Source organism: Triticum urartu, chromosome 2, assembly GCF_003073215.2.
Source record: "Triticum urartu cultivar G1812 chromosome 2, Tu2.1, whole genome shotgun sequence".
NCBI classification, from domain to species: domain Eukaryota; kingdom Viridiplantae; phylum Streptophyta; class Magnoliopsida; order Poales; family Poaceae; genus Triticum; species Triticum urartu.
The window spans coordinates 560,946,579-560,962,435 of record NC_053023.1 but is presented as its reverse complement, the minus strand read 5'-3'; positions in this window follow the sequence as shown (position 1 = coordinate 560,962,435).

Below are 15,857 nucleotides of genomic sequence, written 5' to 3'. Positions count from 1 at the left end.
TTTGCTTAAATAATCCTAATATGCTTGGTATTCAAGAATAGTAAAATTTTTCTTATGAGTGTGTTGAATGCTATGAGAAGTTTGATGCTTGATAATTGTTTTGAGATATGAAGATGGTGATATTAAAGTTGTGCTAGTTGAGTAGTTGTGAATTTGAGAAATACTTGTGTTAAAGTTTGTGATTCCCATAGCATGCACGTATGGTGAACCGTTATGTGATGAAGTCGGAGCATGATTTATTTTTTGATTGTCTTCCTTATGAGTGGCGGTCGGGGACGAGCGATGGTCTTTTCCTACCAATCTATCCCCCTAGTAGCATGCGCATAATACTTTGCTTTGATAACTTGTAGATTTTTGCAATAAGTATATGAGTTCTTTATGACTAATGTTAAGTCCATGGACTATACGCACTTTTCTTCCTTCCACCATTGCTAGCCTCTCTAATACCGCGCACCTTTCGCCGGTATCATACACCCACCATATACCTTCCTCAAAACAGCCACCATACCCACCTATTATGGCATTTCCATAGCCATTCCGAGATATATTGCCATGCAACTTTCCACCGTTCCGTTTATTATGACACACTCCATCATTGTCATATTGCTTAGCATGATCATGTAGTTGACATCGTATTTGTGGCAAAGCCACCGTTCATAATTATTTCATACATGTCACTCTTGATTCATTGCATATCTCGGTACACCGCCGGAGGCATTCATATAGAGTCATATTTTGTTCTAAGTATCGAGTTGTAATTCTTGAGTTCTAAGTAAATAAAAGTGTGATGATCATCATTATTAGAGCATTGTCCCATGTGAGGAAAGGATGTTGGAGACTATGATTCCCCCACAAGCGGGATGAGACTCCGGACGAACAATAAAAAAAAGAGGCCATAAAAAAAGAAAAGAGAAAAGGCCCAAATAAAAAATGAGAGAAAAAGAGAGTAGGGACAATGTTACTATCCTTTTACCACACTTGTGCTTCAAAGTAGCACCATGATATTCATGATAGAGACTCTCCTATGATATCACTTTCATATACTAGTGGGAAATTTTCATTATAGAACTTGGCTTGTATATTCCAATGATGGGCTTCCTCAAAATGCCCTAGGTCTTCATGAGCAAGCGAGTTGGATGCACACCCACTTAGTTTCTTTTGTTGAGCTTTCATATACTTATAGCTCTAGTGCATCCGTTGCATGGCAATCCCTACTCACTCACATTGATATCTATTGATGGGCATCTCCATAGCCCATTGATACGCCTAGTTGATGTGAGACTATCTTCTCCTTTTTGTCTCCTCCACAACCACCATTCTATTCCACATAAAATGCTATATCCATGGCTCACGCTCATGTATTGCGTGAAGATTGAAAAAGTTTGAGAATGTCAAAAGTATGAAACAATTGCTTGGCTTGTCATAGGGGTTGTGGATGATTTAAATACTTTGTGTGGTGAAGATAGAGCATAGCCAGACTATATGATTTTGTAGGGATAACTTTCTTTGGCCATGTTATTTTGAGAAGACATGATTGCTTTGTTAGTATGCTTGAAGTATTATTATTTTTATGTCAATATGAACTTTTATCTTGAATCTTTCAGATCTGAATATTCATACCACAATTAAGAAGAATTACATTAAAATTATGCCAAGTAGCACTCCGCATCAAAAATTCTGTTTTTATCATTTACCTACTCGAGGACGAGTAGGAATTAAGCTTGGGGATGCTTGATACGTATCCAACGTATCTATAATTTTTGATTGCTCCATGCTATATTATCTACTGTTTTGGACATTATTGGGCTTTATTATCCACTTTTATATTATTTTTGGGACTAACCTATTAACCGGAGGCCCAGCCCAGAATTGCTGTTTTTTTGCCTAATTCAGAGTTTCGCAGAAAAGGAATATCAAACAGATTCCAAACGGAATGAAACCTTTGGGAACGTGATTTTCTCACCGAACATGATCCAGGAGACTTGGATCCTATGTCAAGAAATAAAGGAGGAAGCCACGAGGTAGGGGGCGCGCCTACCCCCCCAGGCACGCCCTCCCCCTCGTGGGCCCCCTGTTGCTCCACCGACGCACTCCTTCCTCCTATATATACCTACGTACCCCCAAACAATCAGATACGGAGCCAAAAACCTAATTCCACCGCTGCAACTTTCTATATCCATGAGATCCCATCTTGGGGCCTGTTCCGGAGCTCCGCCGGAGGGGGCATCCATCACGGAGGGCTTCTACATCAACACCATAGCCTCTCTGATGAAGTGTGAGTAGTTTACCTCAGACCTTCGGGTCCATAGTTATTAGCTAGATGGCTTCTTCTCTCTTTTTGGATCTCAATACAATGTTCTCCCCTCTCTTGTGGATATCTATTCGATGTAATCTTCTTTTTGCGGTGTGTTTGTTGAGACCGATGAATTGTGGGTTTATGATCAAGATTATCTACGAACAATATTTGAATCTTCTTTGAATTCTTTTATGTATGATTGGTTATCTTTGCAAGTCTCTTCGAATTATCAGTTTGGTTTGGCCTACTAGATTGATCTTTCTTGCAATGGGAGAAGTGCTTAGCTTTGGGTTCAATCTTGCGGTGTCCTTTCCCAGTGACAGTAGGGGCAGCAAGGCACGTATTGTATTGTTGCCATCGAGGATAACAAGATGTTTTTTTATCATATTGCATGAATTTATCCCTCTACATCATGTCATCTTGCTTAAGGCGTTACTCAGTTTTCATGAACTTAATACTCTAGATGCATGCTGGATAGCGGTCGATGAGTGGAGTAATAGTAGTAGATGCAGGTAGGAGTCGGTCTACTCGTCTCGGACGTGATGCCTATATACATGATCATACCTAGATATTCTCATAACTATGCTCAATTCTGTCAATTGCTCAACAGTAATTCGTTCACCCATCGTAAAATACTTATGCTCTTGAGAGAAGCCACTAGTGAAACCTATGGCCCCCGGGTCTATCTTCATCATATTAGTCTTCCAATACTTAGTTATTTTCCTTTGCTTTTATTTTACTTTGCATCTTTATCACAAAAATACCAAAAATATTATTCTATCATATCTATCAGATCTCACTCTCGTAAGTGACCTGAAGGGATTGACAACCCCTTATCGCGTTGGTTGCGAGGAGTTATTTGTTTTGTGTAGGTACTAGGGACTTGCGTGTAGCCTCCTACTAGATTGATACCTTGGTTCTCAAAATTGAGGGAAATACTTACGCTACTTTGCTGCATCATCCTTTCCTCTTCAAGGAAATCCAACGCAGTGCTCAAGAGGTAGCATTGTGCCTCCTACTGATCCTCTAGAACAATATCTGCTAGACCATGAAAATGATTTACATATGCATAAAAGAAATGAAATAGATAAGATTTTCTTTGAACAACGTCCTCTGCTTAAACACAATTTGCCTATTGAAACTCTAGGAGGTCCTCCTCCACCTAAAGGTGATCCCGTGTTTGAATTAAAACAATTGCCAAACACTTTGAAATATGCTTATCTTGATGAAAAGAAGATATATCCTGTTATTATTAGTGTAACCTTTCAGAACATGAAGAAGAAAGATTATTGAAAGTTCTGAGGAAGCACCTAGCTGCTATTGGATATACTCTTGATGATTTAAAGGGCATTAGTCCCACTCTATGTTAGCACAAGATTAATATGGAACCTGATGCTAAACCCGTTGTTGATCACCAACGTCGGTTAAATCCGAAAATGAAGGAAGTGGTAAGAACAGAAATATCAAAACTTCTGGAAGTAGGTATAATCTATCCTATAGCTGATAGTAGATGGGTAAGTCATGTTCATTGTGTCCCTAAGAAAGGAGGTAGTACTGTTGTTCCTAATGATAAGAATGAACTTATTCCACAAAGAATTGTTACATGCTATAGAATGGTAATTTATTTTTGAAAATTAAACAAAGCAACTAGAAAAGATCATCGTCCTCTGCCTTTTATTGATCAAATGTAGAAATATTATCTAAGCACACACATTTTTTGCTTCCTAACTAGGTACTCTGGTTTTTCACAAATACCTGTTTCTCAACCTGATCAAGAAAAGACCACTTTCACTTGTCCCTTTGGAACTTATGCTTATAGACGTATGCCTTTTGGTTTATGCAATGCACCTGCTACCTTTCAAAGATGTATGACTGCTATATTCTCTGAATTTTGTGAAAAGATTGTTGAGGTTTTCATGGATGACTTTTCCGTATATGGGAAGTCTTTTGATGATTGTTTAAGCAATCTTGATCGAGTTTTGCAGAGATGTGAACAAACAAATCTTGTCTTGAATTGGGAGAAGTGCCACTTTATGGTTAATGAAGGTATTGTCTTGGGTCATAATATTTCTGAAAAAGGTATAGAAGTGGACAAAGCTAAGGTTTATGCAATTGAGGAAATGCCATGTCCTAAAGATATCAAAGGTATTTGTAGTTTCCTAGGTCATGCTGGTTTCTATAGGAGATTTATCAAAGACTTTTCTAAAATTTCTAGGCCTCTTAAAAACCTTTTGCAAAAGGATGTTCCTTTTGTTTTTGATGATGATTGTTTAGAAGCCTTCGAAACACTCAAGAAAGCCTTAATTTCAGCACCTATTTTTCAACCACCTGATTGGAACTTGCCTTTTGAAATTATGTGTGATGCTAGTTGTCGGATTTCGGGTTCCGGCAGATCCTTGAGGTTCGAACACTGGGGTGCGCGCAGAGATTTCGCCTCCTACCTACCTGCACCCCTCCGCCTTGCTAGGATCTAAGCTATGGCAAGAACAACACAAGAGACACAGGGTTTATACTGGTTCGGGCCACCGTTGTGGTGTAATACCCTACTCCAGTGTGTGGTGTGGTGGATTGCCTCTTGGGCCGATGATGATGAACAATACAAGGAAGAACAGCCTCGCGAGGGTCTGTTCTTGGCTGGGGCGATGAACTGCTGGGAGGAGCTTAGTCACCTTTCTCTCTCTCTCTCTCTCTCTCTCTGATCGAAATCCTCTCTCGAGAGCCTCCTTCTCCGAACTCCTCGGTCCTCTCCGTCTGTCTCTCTCTCTCCGTCTGTCCCTCTCTCTCCGTCTGTCCGCCCCCTCTAGCGGGTGGCTGATCCTATTTATAGAGGCCCTGGTCCTCTTCCCAAATATCGAGCGGGAAGGGAGCCAACAATGGCGGGCTAATTTGAAGGGGGACAGCTAGTAATAGCTACCCTGACAAAAGTAGTCTTCACCGTCTTGGGCTCCACGGTGACCTCTGTCTCGTAGTCCTCCTGGTCTTGGTCTCGTTGCACCGAAATGGCAACCTTTGCCTGATGCCTCGGTACTCCGCGGCTGCGCTTGCCCCCTTTGCACCAAAGAGGAAAGGAGGACACTGCGCGGGCTGGCACCCGTCTGGTGCCCTCGGTTGTCATGGCTTGCGTCACGGGCACCTCGTGAGGTACCCCGCCTTGATCTCTCCGCCTCCTCGTGAGCCAGCCTGACGAGGCCATGCCTGAGGAAGCTCCGCGTCGTCCGCCCCGCGAGGCTTGGCCCATCGCGAGGGTCTTGGGTTTGTGTTGGTGAAGACGGGCCGCGCTGGGCCCCCCTTTTGAGCCACGCCGCAGGCCGCAGGCAGGCAAGTCTGGGGACCCCCGTTCCCAGAATGCCGACAGTAGCCCCCGGGCCCAAGGCGCGCCCGGACTTGGCCGTGCAGGGAGGCGGAAGGGCAAGAGCGAAGCGCCGCGGGCCCTAACAGCCTGCGGCCTTGGGCGCCGCGTGGCGGTTGGTTGGACGTGGGCGTCTCCACTTCCGCACGGCGCCTCGGCAACTGCACGTATTGGACAAGTCCCTGCATGCAAAGTGGGTCATGATTACCTGCAATCGTGGAGGTAGGCGGTTGGCCTTCGCCGGCCATAAGTACGGAACAGCGCGCGCCCTTCCAGTCCATCCCTCCTTGCTTCTCCTTCTTCCCGATCCTTGCTCCGTCTTGCTGCGATGGCTCCGATCTGCCGGTTCTCGATGGCAGAGAAGGGAAAGGCTCCCCGAGAGGAACCAGACCCACTCCCGCCGAAGAAACGGCTCGCCCCCCGTGGCCCGGACGAGGGGGCCCTTCAGGTGGTGTCGAGGCCTTAGTGCGAGCGGGCGCCGCCGGGGTTCCCGCTTCCATTGTACGCCCACGCCGAGGGCCCTGAAGGAGCTGATGCTGATCGCCACGGGCGGCGCCGCCGTCGGCGCCGGCGGGTCACGAAGGTGTGGGTCATCCCCCCTGGGGTCCACACCGAGGGCTCCTCCCGAGAGTTCGTGCTTCACGTCGCCATTCCTCTTCAGTCTTGGATCCGCCTTCCTCCCTTCTTCGCCTCCATCATCCCGTAGGGGGAGCTCCTGGAGCTCTAGCTGTAGCACGCCGGCTGCAGCACCCTCGCGACCGAGGCAGAGGTCGCGGTCGTTGCCCCGGGCGAGGTCTTCATGACTCGGGGCTGGAGAGAGATCGCCCGGGTTTGCAGGGTAAGGGGCGTCTTCGCAGTCCACTTGGATTAGGACGGTGCTTTGGTGATGCTCTTCAAGGTCTTCGATGCGAGCGGGCGCCGGCTGGAGTGCTGCCCCAGGGAAGGCGGCCAGGACCCTGCCGCGACGAGGACTGGTCCCGCCAACCGCTCCCTTGGCGGCTCCTCAGGTGGTGGAGGCGTCGGAGGTTCCAGCGACTCCGGTGAGTTCTTCGCGACTCCGGAGACGAGCGACGATAGCTACGAGCCCCCGAGCCGGCGCCGCTCTTGGAGCAGGGCGGGCTCGTCAGGCCGCCGCCGACTCTGATCTGGATGGGGTTAGCGTCGGTGCTTGACGGCCCACGGTTGATGATGGCGTCTTTTGCAGGGACGCGCGTAGTTTGTGTCCCTTTAGGATCTGTTCCCTGTGAGGAATCAAAAACGCGTCCCGTGGGGGCTTGTAAGGTGCCTGTGATCCTGTTTTGTTAATATAACCCTTGTCGTAGTATTGTGCGAGTTGCTCATTCCGTCTTAGCTCAGTCCTCCCTTTCGAACCTCACGAGGGCTTGGTGCTCTGCGCCGACAGGTCCCAGTCCCAAGGCGGCTTCAGCCGTCGCCGGTATGCCAGGTCGCGATGCCGTGGTCAAGGCCAGGAGGTGAGTGACCCGGAGTCCAGTAAGATCCCCTGAGTCGCGATGCTCAGGAGGTCCCCTTTGGCGCCCAAGCAGCCGTCGTTTGGTGATAAAGGAGAGTGGCGTCTCTAAGACGGGATAGCATTAGGTGCGGGGATGGTGCCACGATAGCTGGCGCTTCCGGGTGGTGACTTATCTCGAGGATCAGGGGCCGCTCTCTGGCGTGTTGCTGGGTCCGTGCATCGGCAGGCGCGAGGTTGCTCGGCGAGGTACTCATGTGTCTCTCCCCTCTCGCCTTTGTTCCCCTTTCTGCTCTACGTCCTCGGGTCCCGGCCCTCGAGCGAGTCTCAGCCGTCGCTGGTATGCCAGGTCGCGGTGCCGTGGTCAAGGCCAGAGGGTGAGGGCTGGAGAGCTAGTAGGAGCCCTGAGTCACGATGCTCAGGCACCCCCCCTTTAACGTGCAAGCGGTTCACGCGGACGAGAGCGAAGGAGACACCGCAAGGGCCTCGCCTGACGCAGCTCCTTCAGGAGGTCCTGCAGGTCCATCATAGAAAAAACAAGGGGTTGCCATGACAATTGACAGTCAGCCGTTGGTTGCTTCCGAGGGGTAGTGAGGCACTGAAGGCTTGACGAGGTGACGCTATGCGGGGCTGCCGCGGCCAGAGCTCAGCCATCCAGGTTTGTCGGCGTTGCAGGGACGGACCCATGCGCAAGCGTCGTGCCGTTTGGGAGCAGCTCCGTTAGTTGGCGTCAGCTGAGCAGGCAACTAGGTAAAACACATTAGCCGCGAAGGAGTGGATTCGTTCAAATAGATGCTGGGAACGCGGACATCACTGGGTCAGGCCCGAGCGACTTGGGGGGTCATGTAGCCTGAGGGGCGCTCCCAACAAGGTAAGCTAACAACATGGAATAAAAAAGGGATACACGCCGCAGGGACGGACTCACGCGGCCTGGGAATAATGCAGCCCGGGGGGGGGGGCGCTCCCAGCTGGAAATAAAACTCGAAAGATGTCACCTGATGATGTTGAGGACGAAGGAGTGTTGATGTAGCAGGCTCGGTGGGCTGCGGGAGCCGATCCTCACGAGCCCCCAGGCCCAGGGGCCTCGGGAAGCTTCGGAGGCGCTGGCGGCTCCTTGCGGGCCATCTCCATCCCTGCCAGGGCTGCGGAACGCCTGGCCTCTCGTGCCTCCGTGATGCCCCTCATGAGGCGCTGGTACATGTTAGCCGCGTTCGGCAAGCCGTAAGGCATGCGAATGTAGCTGTGGGGTGGGCCTCCGCAGCGCCCCACTTGCGAGGGCCAGAGGCGCTCCAGAGAGGCGACTCGCTTGAGCTCTGGTATGTCGATGCAGACGTGCAGCCCACCATCCTCGCCTGGATGGGGAGCCACTGCTAGTAGGCGGCGGCCGCCTTTCATGACTCTTGACTCCTGTAGCTCCTGAATGGCCTTGCTGACGAACTCCTAAGGGTCGGGATCTCCTTGCCTTGCTCCTTCTTGAGGGAAACGTGCTTCGAAACACGCCTCCATGTGGTGCCCAAGCGCCTCCCTCGTGACCCGAGCCCTGCCTGAGGAGGGCGCCGGGCGCGCTTTCCTATGCGATGGAAGGAGGTTCCCCCTGGGCAGGCGCGGGCCCAGAGGGGCCTGTCTCCTGAGTGGTCGGGCCGGACGATGTCTTCTTCTTAGGGGCGGTCTCGGGAGGCCTCCTGATTCCACGATCCGGGTCTTCCAGTGACGCAGCCTGAAAGGCTCGTTCCAGGGAACACACCGCGTCCCTCTCTTCACATGGCACCGTGATGACTCCGCCGCTTCCTGGCATCTTGAGGACGTTGTAGCCGTGGTGAGTTACGGCCATGAACTTCGCCAGCACTGGGTACCCAAGGATGGCATTGTACAGCAGGCGAATGTGAGCGACGTCGAAGTCGATGAGCTCGGTGCGGTAGTTGTCACGTCCCCCGAAGGTGACAGGGAGGCGGACCTGCCCAATCGGGACCGTGGAGCCGTCGGTGATACCGGAGAAAGGCTTGGTTGGCTGAAGTTGGCTGTAGGGCACTTGGAGGTTGTTGAATGTTTCCACGGACAGGACGTTGAGCCCTGCCCCGCCATCGATGAGGGTCTTGGTGACCACCACGTTGCTGATGATTGGGGAACAAAGCATCGAGAGGACTCCGGCTGTAGCCGCACACTTGAGCTGATCTGCTGAGCTGAACGTGATGGCGCATGCCGACCACCTGAGGGGGCGCGTGGCTTCGAGCCTGGGGAGGACTGCGTTCACTTCGCGGGCGAACTGCTTAAAGATGCACGGAGAGGCTGGGGCTTGTGCCCCGCCCAGGATGCAGGCGATCGCACGCGGCTCCTGGAAGCCCCCAACCCCCTCGTCCTGGTGGCGGTCCTCGTTTCTTCTTGGCTGCGGCGGCAGCGGTGGGAGGCCTGCGTTGCCTTGCGGGCGATCCTCGCGAGGCTGATCCCTCCAGTCTCCCTCGTGAGGCTGATCTTGCCAGCGATCCTCGCGAGGTTGATCGCGCCACCCTTGGCGTGGGCCACGGTCTTCCCAGCGTCCTGCGTTCCTTCCTCCTCCTCGGCCATAGCCCCGGTCACTGCGGTCAGGGCGATGGCCGATCCTTCCTTCTCGCACGGCTCGGAGCTCTTGACATTCGTTGGTGTTGTGGGTGTGGAGGTCATGGTACACACAGTACCGGCTGCCCTTGGAAGGTTCGGGCTGATCTCTGCCTCGCTCGGTGTCTGGTTCTGCCGCGAGCACGGCATCCCCCTTATGCTTCACATCCTTGGCCTTGGGCTTCTTCTCTTCTGGGTCCGCGGCAGGCAGCTTGAGGAGGGAAAGTCGCCCTTCCTCGGCCCTGGCGCACTTGGTTGCCAGGTTGAACAGCTCCAACGAAGTGCACAGGTCTTCATGCATCGCCAGCTCCTCCTTCATCTTGACGTCGCGCATGCCGTCGGAGAAGGCCGAGATGATGGCCTCCTCAGTCACCTTGGGAATCTTGAGGCGCGCGTTGTTGAAGCGCTGGATGTACTTCTATAGGGTCTCCCCGGGCTGTTGCTTGATGCGGCGCATGTCGTTCACAGCGGGTGGCCGGTCGCGAGTGCCTTGGAAGTTGGCGATGAAGTGGGTGCGCATCTCGTCCCAGGAGGAGATTGTGCCTGGAGCCAGGTTCAGGAGCCAGGTGTGGGCCCCGTCTTTGAGCGCCATGGGGAACCAGTTCGCCATGACCTTCTCGTCTCCGTTGGCAGTTTCGATGCCCAGCTCATAGAGCTGGAGGAACTCCGCAGGGTCAGCCGTGCCGTCGTAGCGAGGAGGCAAGTCTGGCTTGAACTTGCCAGGCCACGCGACGCTGCGTAGCTCGACAGTGAAGGCGCGGCAGCCTGCTGTGGCCACGGGAGGCCTTGGATGACGGGGAGCTTGGTCTTGCGTGCCCCCATGCGCTGCAGCTGGGAGCAGCGGGGGTCTTGACGCGCGAGAGCAGGAGCATGGTCGCGACGTGCTGGAGCAGGGAGCGCCCGGGCAGCTTCTTGCGGGCGAGGGACTTCTTGACAACTCTGCTCTTGCCGCGCTGGCACCTGACGGAGCGGGTTCCGCCCAGGGGCCACGCGCCTTGGAGCCATGGCGCCTTCCTGAGGAGGAGGCGGCCGAGGCACCGCCGGAGCTTCATCGCCCGCGCGGGGCGGGGTGCGGTGCAGCGGAACGGACGGCACAGGAGAGCCCCCTGCGGCGCGGACGAGCTCGGTGACGCGGTCGAGCCATTCTTCGTAGACGTCGTCGACGGGACGGTAGCGCAGGAGCTCGTTTGCCGCGATGAGTGCAGCCCGAGCCTCCATGGGCGCGCTCCCAGCTGGGGCGAGCGAGGGAGTTGTGGTGCGGCCGTCTTGCCGCACGGACGGATGCTGGGACGATGCTTGCTGCTCGTCCCCCGCCGGGCCGGTGGCGGCGTTGACGGCGGGTGACGGGGAACGGCGAGGACGCCCGCCGACAGGGGCCGTCTGGGCGACGCGGGAAGCGAGTGCGGCCCGGCGCTCGGCGCGGGCCCGACGAGCGTCAGACATGGGCGTGATGGTCGGAGGAGAATGCGGCGGTGGAAGACGAATCCCGACGCACCCCTATCTGGCGCGCCAAATGTCGAATTTCGGGTTCCGGCAGACCCTTGAGGTTCGAACACTGGGGTGCGCATGGAGATTTCGCCTCCTACCTACCTGCACCCCTCTGCCTTGCTAGGATCTAAGCTATGGCAAGAACAGCACAAGAGACACATGGTTTATACTGGTTCGGGCCACCGTTGTGGTGTAATACCCTACTCTAGTGTGTGGTGTGGTGGATTGCCTCTTGGGCTGATGATGATGAACAATACAAGGAAGAACAGCCTCGCGAGGGTCTGTTCTTGGCTGGGGCGATGAACTGCTGGGAGGAGCTCAGTCACCTTTCTCTCTCTCTCTCTCTCTCTGATCGAAATCCTCTCTCGAGAGCCTCCTTCTCCGAACTCCTCGGTCCTCTCTGTCTGTCTCTCTCTCTCCGTCTGTCCCTCTCTCTCCGTCTGTCCGCCCCCTCTAGCGGGTGGTTGATCCTATTTATAGAGGCCCTGGTCCTCTTCCCAAATATCGAGCGGGAAGGGAGCCAACAATGGCGGGCTAATTTGAACGGGGACAGCTAGTACTAGCTACCCTGACAAAAGTAGTCTTCGCCTGCGCAAAGCTCTGGTGATGACGCCGTCTTGTGCTCCACGGTGACCTCCGTCTCGTAGTCCTCCTAGTCTCGGTCTCGTTGCACCGAAATGGCAACCTTTGCTTGATGCCTCTGTACTCCGCGGTTGTGCTTGCCCCCTTTGCACCAAAGAGGAAAGGAGGACACTGCGCGGGCTGGCACCCGCCTGGCGCCCTCGGTCGTCATGGCTTGCGTCACGGGCACCTCGTGAGGTACCCCGCCTTGATCTTTCCGCCTCCTCGTGAGCCAGCATGATGAGGCTATGCCTGAGGAAGCTCCGCGCCGTCCGCCCCGCGAGGCTTGGCCCCTCGCGAGGGTCTTGGGTTTGTGTTGGTGAAGACGGGCCGCGCTGGGCCCCCCTTTTGAGCCACGCCGTAGGCCGCAGGCAGGCAAGTCTGGGGACCCCAGCCCGTTCCCAGAACGCCGACACTAGTGATTATGTTGTTGGTGTTGTTCTAGGACAAAGAGTTGATAGGAAACTGAATGTCGTTCATTATGCTAGTAAAACTCTAGACAGTGCTCTTGCGCCACCTCCACTCACACAGCCGCATCTTCACTTGCACCACCGGAAGAGCAGCACCATCACCAATTCCCCGGATGAAGCTCCTCTCTTCTCCTCTCCTAGGCGACTCCTAGGAGTTGATGTCGCTTGAAGCTATGTCGGTATTTCCCCAAAGAGGAAGGGATGATGCAACACAGCGGTGGTAGGTATTTCCCTCAGATATGAAACCAAGGATATCGAACCAGTAGGAGAACCAAGCAACACAACGTAAATAGCCACGCACACAATAACAACCACTCCCAACCCGACGTGTTAAAGGGGTTGTCAATCCCTTTCGGGTAACGGCGCCATAAATTGGTGCATGGATGGGATAACACTTTAATAGATTGAATAAATAGATCGCAAATAAAATAAAGTGCAGCAAAGTATTTTTGTACTTTAGTTTAATAGATCTGAAAATAAAAGCAAAGGAAAATATATCGCAAAGCCAAATAATATGAGAAAGAGACCCGGGGGCCGTAGGTTTCACTAGTGGTTTCTCTCGAGAAAATAGAAAACGGCGGGTGAACAAATTATTGTTGGGCATGAAGGAAATATGCCCTAGAGGCAATAATAAAGTTGTTATTTATATTTCCTTATATCATGATAAATGTTTATTATTCATTGTCGGTGTCAAAACAGGCGGATCTCGGGTAGGGGGTCCCGAACTGTGCGTCTAGGCCGGATGGTAATAGGAGGCAAGGAACACGATGTTTTACCCAGGTTCGGGCCCTCTTGATGGAGGTAAAACCCTACGTCCTGCTTGATTAATATTGATGCTATGGGTAGTACAAGAGTAGATCTACCACGAGATCAAGGAGGCTAAACCCTAGAAGCTAGCCTATGGTATGATTGTTGTATGATGAAGTTGTCCTACGGACTAAAACCCTCCAGTTTATATAGACACCGGAGAGGGTTAGGGTTACACAAAGTCGGTTACAATGGTAGGAGATCTTGAATATCCGCATCGCCAAGCTTGCCTTCCACACCAAGGAAAGTCCCATCCGGACACGAAACGAAGTCTTCAATCTTGTATCTTCATAGTCCTGGAGTCCGGCTGAAGGTACAGTCCGGCTACCCGAACACCCCCTAATCCAGGACTCCCTCAGTAGCCCCTAAACCAGGCTTCAATGATGACGAGTCCGGCGCGTAGATTGTCTTCGGCATTGCAAGGCGGGTTCCTCCTCCAAATTCTTCATAAAAGTTTGTAAACACCAAGAGTAGTGTCCGGCTCTGCAAAATAAGTTTCCACATATTGCCACAGAGAGAATAATATTAACACAAATCTAATCTGCTGACGTATTCCGCAGCGTGACATCACACTACGGCCAAGCCTTTATTCGAATCGTTTTCACTTTTCCACCTCAGCGTGCTTTGCGAGGCGGTTTCCTTGGCACGTCTTGTCAAAGCAGAGATCGTGTCCCCCATTTACGGGATTCTCATCAATATGGCCGTGGGTAACCCAACCGTGCCATTTATCACGGCGCTTGGGAGGCAAGCGAGTTTTACTAGGCTGGTGGGGACGCACAGTCGCATCCGCCCATATAAGGGGATAAGGATCCACCTTTTTACCTACGCCTTCTTCCCCCTTTGCCTATCCATCTTCTGCGCACCCGAGCTCCAGCGCCCAAGTCCGCACTTCCTACCTCAACCTTCTCCAACAATGTCCGGAGCAGGAGGCAAGTGGATGGTCTCCTCCGTCATGGAGGGCCATGTCAAAAAGCTAAGGAAGGCCGGATACCTGTCCAAAGACATCGCGCACTGGCTTCCTGAGGAGGGGCAGCTTCTCCCACCCCAAGGCCCCATGAGAGGGTAGTATTTCTTCCCCACTTCCTCCGCGGACTGGGTTTTCCTCTCCACCCATTTGTTCGTGGGTTCATGTTCTACTATGGCCTAGATTTCCACGATCTGGCCCCGAACTTCATCCTCAATATCTCGGCGTTTATCGTCGTGTGCGAGACTTTCCTCTACATCCGCCCCCATTTTGGCCTCTGGCTCAAGACCTTCAACGTCAAGCCAAAGGTGGTGCGTGGCGACCAGGCAGAGTGCGGAGGTGCCATGGCGGGCAAAATAGCCAACGTCCTATGGCTCGAGGGCTCCTTTGTGGAGACCTTGAAGGGGTGGCAGTCAGGGTGGTTTTACATCACCGAGCCACGCGATCCGAAGTGGATTGCAGCCCCTGAATTCTGATCCGGACCCCCTACGCGGCTCACATCCTGGAAGGAGACGAGCTTGTCGTGGGGCGACGAAGAAGAAGTGACCGGACTGCAAAAATGCATCCAGTCCCTGGTGAACAAGCAGCTCAAGCTTGTCAACGTAGTCCAGGTCATGCTCGTCCGCCGGATCCTTCCGTGTCAAGAACGGGACTTCAATCTGTGGGAGTTCAACCCGGCGCAACACCGAACTCTGAGCAGGCTCTTTGACACGACGTACGAAGATGTCTGGAAGGGGCTAACCAAAGGCGCCGAGACTCCCACATCCGCCTCCGAAGACCGCGGATTCAGCTCGCAGCATCCTGCTGGCGAGGTAAAATATTTTCATCTTTTACAGGATGTTAAGTTTTCTTCATAGTTTGACTCTATGCGAGATCTAAACTCCCTCACCTTTGACAGGATTGGCAGGCGAAGTCCGGACTGATTAACTGTCCGGCTCCCTTGCCCGAAGACCCAGCCCCTGCTCTCCTAGTGAAGCTGCTGGTTCCAGCACCTTATGTGGTGCCGGAGAAGAAGGACAAGAAGAAGAAGGCCACGGGGACTCGAAAGAGTTCCCGACATATGGTGGTGTCGGACTCGTCGTCTGACGAGTCCGAGACGCACTCCTCCCGTGAAGACGAGGAGGAGGAAGAAGAGACCTCTCCCCCTCTAGCGGGGGGAGGAAAGAAGAGGAAGGCCGCCCCAGTAGGGGAGGCTGAAGGGTCCAAGAAGAGGAAAACCCCTCCGCCGGACTACGCCCCCGACGCCGACGAGGACGAAGAGGAGTGGCCGGACAGGGCCAAGCGTCTGGCGAAATCGTAAGTGTTCGGATATCAGAGTAACTCATGATATTCCTTTTGTTGCGCAGCTTTCCCTAATGTCGAATATAATCATGCAGCCCGCCCAAGGACGGGCTCGACGAGTCGTCGAGCGGCTCCCTGGATTCATCGGACGTGAATTCAATTCCGCCCGTTGCCTCCCCCTGTGCTGCGGATGACGCCGAAGTAGCGTCGCGACAAGCTCCGGGGCAAGAGGAGGTGGTCCAGGAGGAACCGCGAGGCGACCTCCCGGACTCCAGGAGTAAAGGGGACAAGACCCCCCAGGGCTCCAAGTCCGGCTTTAAGCCGGACACCGCGCCGGAATCATCAACGGTTCCGGACCGTGGCAGGCGAACTCCTGCCAAGCCTATTGAGCCGGCGTCCTCCGTCCAACCGGAGGCGCCGGACAATCTGTTGGAGGTGCTTAAGGGCGCCTCCATCGACGAGGATCACCGTACCATCATGAGTACGGTGGTCCAGAAGGTTCGGTCCGCCAAAAGCGGACT